General features: G+C 48.5%; 1 protein-coding gene across 4 annotated transcripts in view; it reads right to left on the reverse strand.

Annotated features, from left to right (window-relative positions):
• ZFAND6 (zinc finger AN1-type containing 6) overlaps positions 1–6,530 on the reverse strand; it is a 52,413-nt gene extending 45,883 nt beyond the window's left edge. The window contains exon 1 of one of the 4 annotated variants that reach the window (XM_038419821.2): positions 6,379–6,530. The gene's annotated coding sequence lies outside the window, so the exon portion shown is untranslated. Of the gene's footprint in view, positions 1–3,862; positions 3,968–6,378 lie in introns of those variants that run through there. The other 3 variants (XM_038419820.2, XM_043493423.1, XM_043493424.1) reach the window with 3 other exon arrangements.
• Positions 6,531–7,760: the final 1,230 nt, after the last annotated feature.

Below are 7,760 nucleotides of genomic sequence, written 5' to 3' on the forward strand. Positions count from 1 at the left end.
AGGAAAAGAAGAACTGAGCCTGTTATATTTAAGTCTCCAGTTCAAACGGAACAGAATGGTAGTGATCAAAAGTTTTCATCTGATGGCTGTTCAGTGATCTATGTAAAAACTTGTCAATCATAGTCCAGGTCCCTATGGACATGTGTGAATCACAAAAGCCTGCCAAAAATTGGTACCATTTCCTAAGACTCCTTCACAAACACATAACACTTACCTCTAGGTTTCTACAGGTTAATAAATGGCAAAGCAACATAGAGAACTACAGCTTTCATGTGCTGTACCTGCACTGTGGAAAAAGATCTTCAGCCTCCAGGGCTGTCAATATGCCAGTACTATTATGGGGTTCATTCTTGGGTGTGGTTTTTTAAGAAATGCAGCTCTAACTTTTAACCTGTTTTCCACTGTTTACTACTACCATAACTTAAAATTAAAAGGCAGATACTTAATTTTCCCACCCCAGGCAAATTTCAAAATTTATGAATATTTACACAAACAGTAATTATGCTTTTGAAGTTACTATATACAAAAAGTTTACTATTCTTTATCATTTTGAAAATAGTATACCTATTGATCACTAGATTATTCTATAAAAATAGCCACTCTCTCAACAGATGACTTATATGTACACTAGTGCTACGACTACATGAACATACAAATAATTGTTTCAAAAGTATATTACAAACACTATTCTGTTCACTTTCTTATACCATGGTGATGGGCATAGTATCTGGGCATCATCCTCAAAAGAGAGAGTCATTTACATCACTGATGTGTTCTATTTATACCTGCTCCTCCATGAGTTAGTTGCATGAGATTGCATTTTGCAGATATGCTAGTAGGTTATGAGAAGCTGTGTGGAAAGATCAAAGAATGGAGATTTGCATTTTGAGCTGAAAGTTTTGAAGTTAGTGTTCATCCTTTGATTCTGTGGGTGTGAATTCCACCACCAAGAACAAACTCTCCCCTGTGCAGATGAGCTTCTCCTTAGTGATATACAATTCCATTATTCAAAAGGAGCAAAACCATCAATGGCAGTCAAGTGTCTGGATGCTTAAGCAGTATTTCAAGTATTTTAGGGTAAACTCAGAGGATTAGGACCAAGACCTTGAAGCTGACTATTTGTTCAACAGGAAGCCAGCAGAATGAGCAGTATATAGATGTGTTCTTGGTAACCTCACAGTCTAGTGCTTTTCTTGATGCTTTCAACCCAAGATATATTGCAATGCTACAATCAAGTCTGGAAATAACAAAAGTGCACATGACCAAGTCCAGCCCTTAGATGCCTGGCTAGCCATAGAAGGTCAAATGTGTTTTTGTGACTGATGCTATAAGAAAGTCTGACAAAATATCCTGAAAGACCCTATACATTAAATACCCTGAAGTCTCCAATAGTCCAAAATTGTCAGCGTGACAGAAAGCACCTCACAGTGCTTCCTTCTGCCTAGAAGCATAAAACAGGACAGAGTAGCTTCAGACAGTTCCAAACCCAGATGCTGGGTTACAGAAAGATTTCACAAAGGATAAACAGTTGAGTATTGGCTACATCTTTCTGACAACGGTAGCTTCAAGAAGTCTCAATCACTCCCAAGGGTTATGATATTCAATAAGACCAGGAAAGATAGTGACTATTATAGAACTATATAGGTGAAAGCTCTGGTGGTAGATATCATACATCATGCCTTTCGGCTACAGCCCCTGTGGAAGGATTCAGACCATTCCCTTGACATCAGCCATCTTGCTCAGGTGGAACAGCAGTATCCTACAGTATGGTTGACCATGCTGAATTCAATGGCCTAAGAATATGTATGTACAGTATCAATGTATGCCCTTTTCTCTAAACTGAAATAAGCGTGTCCAGTAAGCCTATACAGAACAAGCCAAAATTTGTTCAACACCTGATTCAGAAAGGCTACTCAAGATCCAGGTGCATATAAAACTTTATCCCAATTAGCTGCCAAGTGTACTTACGATTCTTTAAAGAGAAGAGATTAATATAGTTGCTACAAAAAAGCACACATTTTCACAGGAACAGGAGGTACCCTAATCAGTAACCATAGTAACTTCTCAATAGCTTGTGTTAATATTTCTGTCCTCTACTGATAACTTACCACTCTTTTTAAAGTTATTTGTATGGGGTTTTGTGGAGACAGTTTGAGTTTAAGGTAGTCAGATGTTGAATTTATGAACATCGTAAGTTCTTATATTTTCTAATATACACCATTTGAGTTATGAGAGCAAAACTATGACAAACTAGAAGCCACTTTCCATATGTATAATATACCAAACCAATTGCTTAAGACGACAAAAAATAATACAAAGGGACCTGAAGACAAATACATGCAGGAAATAGTTTGGGATTTCTCAAAGAAAAAAAAAAAGTAATGAAAGTTGGAGGGAAAAAAAAATCACAACTATTCAGTGGTGAAGGAGACACCTGAAAAGCTGTCACACCAAAAGTGATAGAGGGGCAGTAGTGAATATCAAATCTGATATAAGCTTGCAGTGATATATAGCAAAAAAACCAAACACTATACACACACCACACAATGATACTTTGGGCAGAACAAAAAGGCATATTATGACTAGATCAGGGGTTCTCAAACTGTAGGTCGGGACCCCAAAGTGGGTCATGAGCCCATTTTAATGGGGTCACAAGGGTTGGCTTAAGACCTGCTGGGGCCCAGGGCCGAAGCCGAAGCCTGAGCTCCACAGCCAGTAGCCAAAGCCCAAGCCCTGTGTGGCAGAGCTCAGGTTACAGGGCCACTGGCTGGGGCTGAAGCTCATGGGCTTCAGCTTTGGCTCCCTGCCAAGGGCAGCAGGGCTCAGGCTTTGGCCCCACGCCCCTCCCCCCACCCACATGGGGCAGTAGGGCTCAGGCAGGCTCAGGCTTCTCCCCCTCCCCAGGATTGTGTAGTAATTTTTGTAGTCAGAAGGGGGTCACAGTCCAATGAAGTTTGAGAACCCCTGGACTAGATAGAAGGGGACCATCCCCTTCTTTAGGACACATTGGAGACCATTTCTAGTGCAAAGTACATTTCTATGTACCTCAATACCAGAAAGGTATCAATAGATTAGAGAGAATTCAAAGAGCAGCAATAAAAATCATCAAGGAGCATGAAGGAAATGGTTAAGAAATTAAAGAAAGTTTAGGACTAGATACATACAACTCTGCTGATCATCTAAGGGAATGAGATTATGATTAATCATCTACAATTCAAAGAGAGAGTGTAAACACACAGAGAAAGGAATTATTTAAGGTTGAACCAAAAGGATACAACAAGGAATAACTGGATGAAACAGAGAGGACTGAATTTCAGTTTTAAAGGTCAAGGCTACAAAATTAGGGATATATACTACCCTCAATACACTAAATGTTAATAGAAGTTTGACAATAATTGAAAGTAGATTATATACCCGCAGCAGAATGGAAAAAAACCCACCAGCTAATTTCTCTACCCACTCCCCCAAAGCCTTTTGGGCACAGATTTCAGTCACAGAACAAGTGCAGACAAAGAGTCAGGGAAAGCAGCGCAACTGTGCGAGACATATCTAGTAGTACACGCTTATAAACCCTGGGAAAAAGAGGTGCAGCCACTTCTGCCATTACATAAATACATTTGCTGCATGCTTGTGTTAAAAAAAAAAAAAAAAAAAAGATCAGTGAGAAGTCATTCTTTCAGAGTTAACAACCAACTGAGACAAAAGGGGATGCTCACACCACTCAAACCTAGCATTTCAGGCTTTTCAGAGACTGGAAAGAGAGCACTGCATCAAGGTTACATTTGAAAGGTTATTTTCACAATTGTAAGGACTAGAAAAAATGCAATATTTTAAAATGAAATCCTAAGTCAATCATACACACTGGTTCGACTAGGAGCTTAGTACCACAATTTAGGTTGTTCAGAAAGCAAAATTCATCCACATGCCCCCAAACAGCCAGGTGTTCTGGACTGAAGCCATCCTAGTAGTAAATATTTATATTCTAGTACTGTCCTAAGGCCCTAACCCCCCCCTCCCCCATAAAGTGCTGGTTGCTGTATAAAAACCACAGGCATACAAACTCAATCCTTACCCTTACAAGAGAAGCAGCAGTGCCTATGTTTACATAGCAATAGAGCTGGTTGAAAAAACAATTTATGAAAATTCTCTCAAAAATAATTTTGGATTGGTTAAATAAATCAAGACGCTCTATTCTGACCACCTCTATATAACCTTTTGTTCAGAAAGATCACATAACACTCAACAAAAGAGAGGAATCACATCACCTCTGAAATTCAGCCATCCCTACAGTAGAAGCCAACATACCTGCAAACAAGTTTAGTAACAACAAGGGAAGGGGAACTGTCACTGAAGGACACTAGTAGAAATTCTACTCTAAAAGTGGTAATTCTTCGACAAAAAAAACTTCAAAAACAGACGAACGTGAAACTTCAGAACTGGAATTAATTTGCAAACTGGACACCGTCACATTAGGTCTGAATAAAGACTGGGAGTGGTTGGGTCGTTACAAAACCTAAACCTAATTTTCCCCATACTAAATTTCACCCTACTTTTACTCACACCTTCTTGTCAACTGTTTGAAATGGGCCTCTCTCATTACCACTACAAAATTTATTATTTTTCCTCCGTTGGTATCCTGCTCTTAATGGAATTGTCTTGTTAGACTGACCATCTTTTTACGTATTTATACCCGCTCCTGTATTTTCCACTCCATGCATGTGATGAAGTGGGTTCTAGCCCACAAAAGTTTATGCCCAAATAAATTTGTTAGTCTCTAAGGTGCCACAAGGACTCCTCATTGTTTTTACCCTTATAAAGTTGCCCTTGGCTTTTCATGCTGTTAGTGTTGGGGGTGATGGGGGGAAGAAGAAAACTCAAAAAAGGGAGAAACCACCAATGAAATACAACACACAGGGTGGAACTCAATTTTGATTCCTTCAACCCTCTGTATCTGACAAGCTGAGTCCAAGCCCCATGTATCCCCCCCCACCCCAAAAATTACAGGGAGTACTAGAGATTGAGCCACCAGCCAGATGCGCCTTCCTGGACGCTCACCTGACTCATCCACACAAACACCCAAGGACTGGGGTGCGGGAAACAGCAGCTTCCTTGGGCGAGACTCACTCCCTATGTTTGTGTGTGGGAGGGGTGCGCCCCACCTGCCCCGTACTCCCCTATGGGGGGGCTCCTTAGCCACCCCCTCGCCTCCCTTTACTCTTCTCGAGGTCCCCTTGCTGTGGGGCCACGCTCACCCCTCCTGGCCCCTCTCCCCGCTCCAGGGCCCCCCCCCCGCGCTGCGGTCAGGGGGCCCCCCCTCACTCCGGCCTCCCCCCGCGCTGCGGTCAGGGGGCCCCCCCTCACTCCGGCCCCCCCCCGCGCTGCGGTCAGGGGGCCCCCCCTCACTCCGGGCCCCCCCCCGCGCTGCGGTCAGGGGGCCCCCCCTCACTCCGGGCCCCCCCCCGCGCTGCGGTCAGGGGGCCCCCCCTCACTCCGGGCCCCCCCCCCGCGCTGCGGTCAGGGGGCCCCCCCTCACTCCGGGCCCCCCCCCCGCGCTGCGGTCAGGGGGCCCCCCCTCACTCCGGGCCCCCCCCCCGCGCTGCGGTCAGGGGGCCCCCCCTCACTCCGGGCCCCCCCCCGCGCTGCGGTCAGGGGGCCCCCCCTCACTCCGGGCCCCCCCCCGCGCTGCGGTCAGGGGGCCCCCCCTCACTCCGGGCCCCCCCCCGCGCTGCGGTCAGGGGGCCCCCCCTCACTCCGGGCCCCCCCCCCGCGCTGCGGTCAGGGGGCCCCCCCTCACTCCGGGCCCCCCCCCGCGCTGCGGTCAGGGGGCCCCCCCTCACTCCGGGCCCCCCCCCGCGCTGCGGTCAGGGGGCCCCCCCTCACTCCGGGCCCCCCCCCGCGCTGCGGTCAGGGGGCCCCCCCTCACTCCGGGCCCCCCCCCGCGCTGCGGTCAGGGGCCCCCCCTCACTCCGGGCCCCCCCCCCGCGCTGCGGTCAGGGGCCCCCCCTCACTCCGGGCCCCCCCCCCCGCGCTGCGGTCAGGGGCCCCCCCTCACTCCGGGCCCCCCCCCCGCGCTGCGGTCAGGGGCCCCCCCTCACTCCGGGCCCCCCCCCCGCGCTGCGGTCAGGGGCCCCCCCTCACTCCGGCCCCCCCCCGCGCTGCGGTCAGGGAGCCCCCCCTCACTCCGACCCCCCCCCCGCGCTGCGGTCAGGGAGCCCCCCCTCACTCCGGCCCCCCCCCCGCGCTGCGGTCAGGGCCCCCCCTCACTCCGGGGCCGCTAGTCCCTTTACACGCGGGGCCGCGGAGGGAGAGCAGCTTGCCCCCCATCACCATGCTGGGGAGCCGCCCCGCGGGCCCCCGTAGCCTGGCACCCGCTCTTACCTGGCTCCGGGGCCCGCTGAAGCCCCCACTCCGCCTGGCCGCCGCCGCTGGCCCCGCTCGCTCGCTCTTTACGAAACTTTTTTTTTTTCCTGTTTCGTTGCCCTGAGAGTGACGCGGGCGGGCACTGATTGGCGGAGCCGGGAGGGAGGGCGGGTGGGCACCGGCTCCCACAACTAATTATTACAGGGGACGGCGGCGACGTGAACCACAAAGCTGGACAGAGAGGGATTTAAAGGGACAGCGCCCCAGTGCGCCGCAGCCGCCTGAGCCAGCCGGGGGAGCAAAAGAGGGGGGATGGGGTGCAGAGCAGGGGGGTGGGCAGTAGGTGAGGTAAGGGGAGGAGCGTGGCAGAGGCTTAGGAGAGTGGGGAGGCGAGCGGCAAGTGTGGGCTAGGAGATTGGGAAGGAGAGCGGGGATGTGGAAAGGGTGGCAGGGGGTAGGGCTGACGGGTAGGAAGGAGAAAGGGGAGATGGAGGGATAAGGAGGAAGAAGAAAGCAAGGGGCAAAGTGCCAAATAGGAAGCAGTTTTGTGGCAACTGTAACATGAATCATAACACGAGACAAAAATGTATTGATAGGTCAGGGAAATGCCCCCCTTCTTCCACCCCCCCCCATCCCCATGCATTAAATGTTCTGTAATTCCCCAGCCAGGGCACCAGTGCTCCCTCCTCTATATATTGCTCTGCAGAGCTCTGCCTCCAACAGTGACGATCTAAATGGGGAGAGTTAAAAACAAGCGATTCTATTTAAAAATGTGTCAGGGACCTTACATATTGCAGAATCATACTCTTTAAAAGCTACCTTCAGAAGCTGCCTTGGTCCGGAATAAGGGATGGAACCACCTTCCAAATAAATTAGACTTGGCAGGTCTGTTTCTGTGGTCTGTGTCATTGTTTGTCACAAGTTTCCTGACGTATTATTTACCTCGGACCAGAGCTTCAAGACCTTTGTGTGGCTTCTTCCCATTCCAGGAATATTTCACTACTAAATCACTGACGCACGCTACCTTATATTCAAACAACTTTGCAGCAGAGCGCTCTATGGAGAGGGAGGAGAATTCCTGTGGCATTCCCTTTGAAGTGAGCCCTGATTAAAAGGTTTTGCTCACTGAAACCAGCATGATCTGGTAGTATTTTTCCCCTTAATTATTTATTTATTTGACTGCTGCTACGAAGATTTTACAATTTCATCTTTTCAGCTCTCCACTCTACCCACTTCTGTATAGGAAGATGTTTGGAGTTTATGGAGAAAACAAGAATGATTCTGGCTTACTAAACTGAGATAAATTTTACTGTGTAGCCTTTTTTATTGTTCTGTGGACATTAGAAGTATATAGTCATGTCAGTTAGTTAATCAAATACATCCATGGTCATTTGCTTTTA

This window comes from Dermochelys coriacea, chromosome 10, assembly GCF_009764565.3.
Source record: "Dermochelys coriacea isolate rDerCor1 chromosome 10, rDerCor1.pri.v4, whole genome shotgun sequence".
In the NCBI taxonomy this organism is placed as follows: Eukaryota; Metazoa; Chordata; order Testudines; family Dermochelyidae; genus Dermochelys; species Dermochelys coriacea.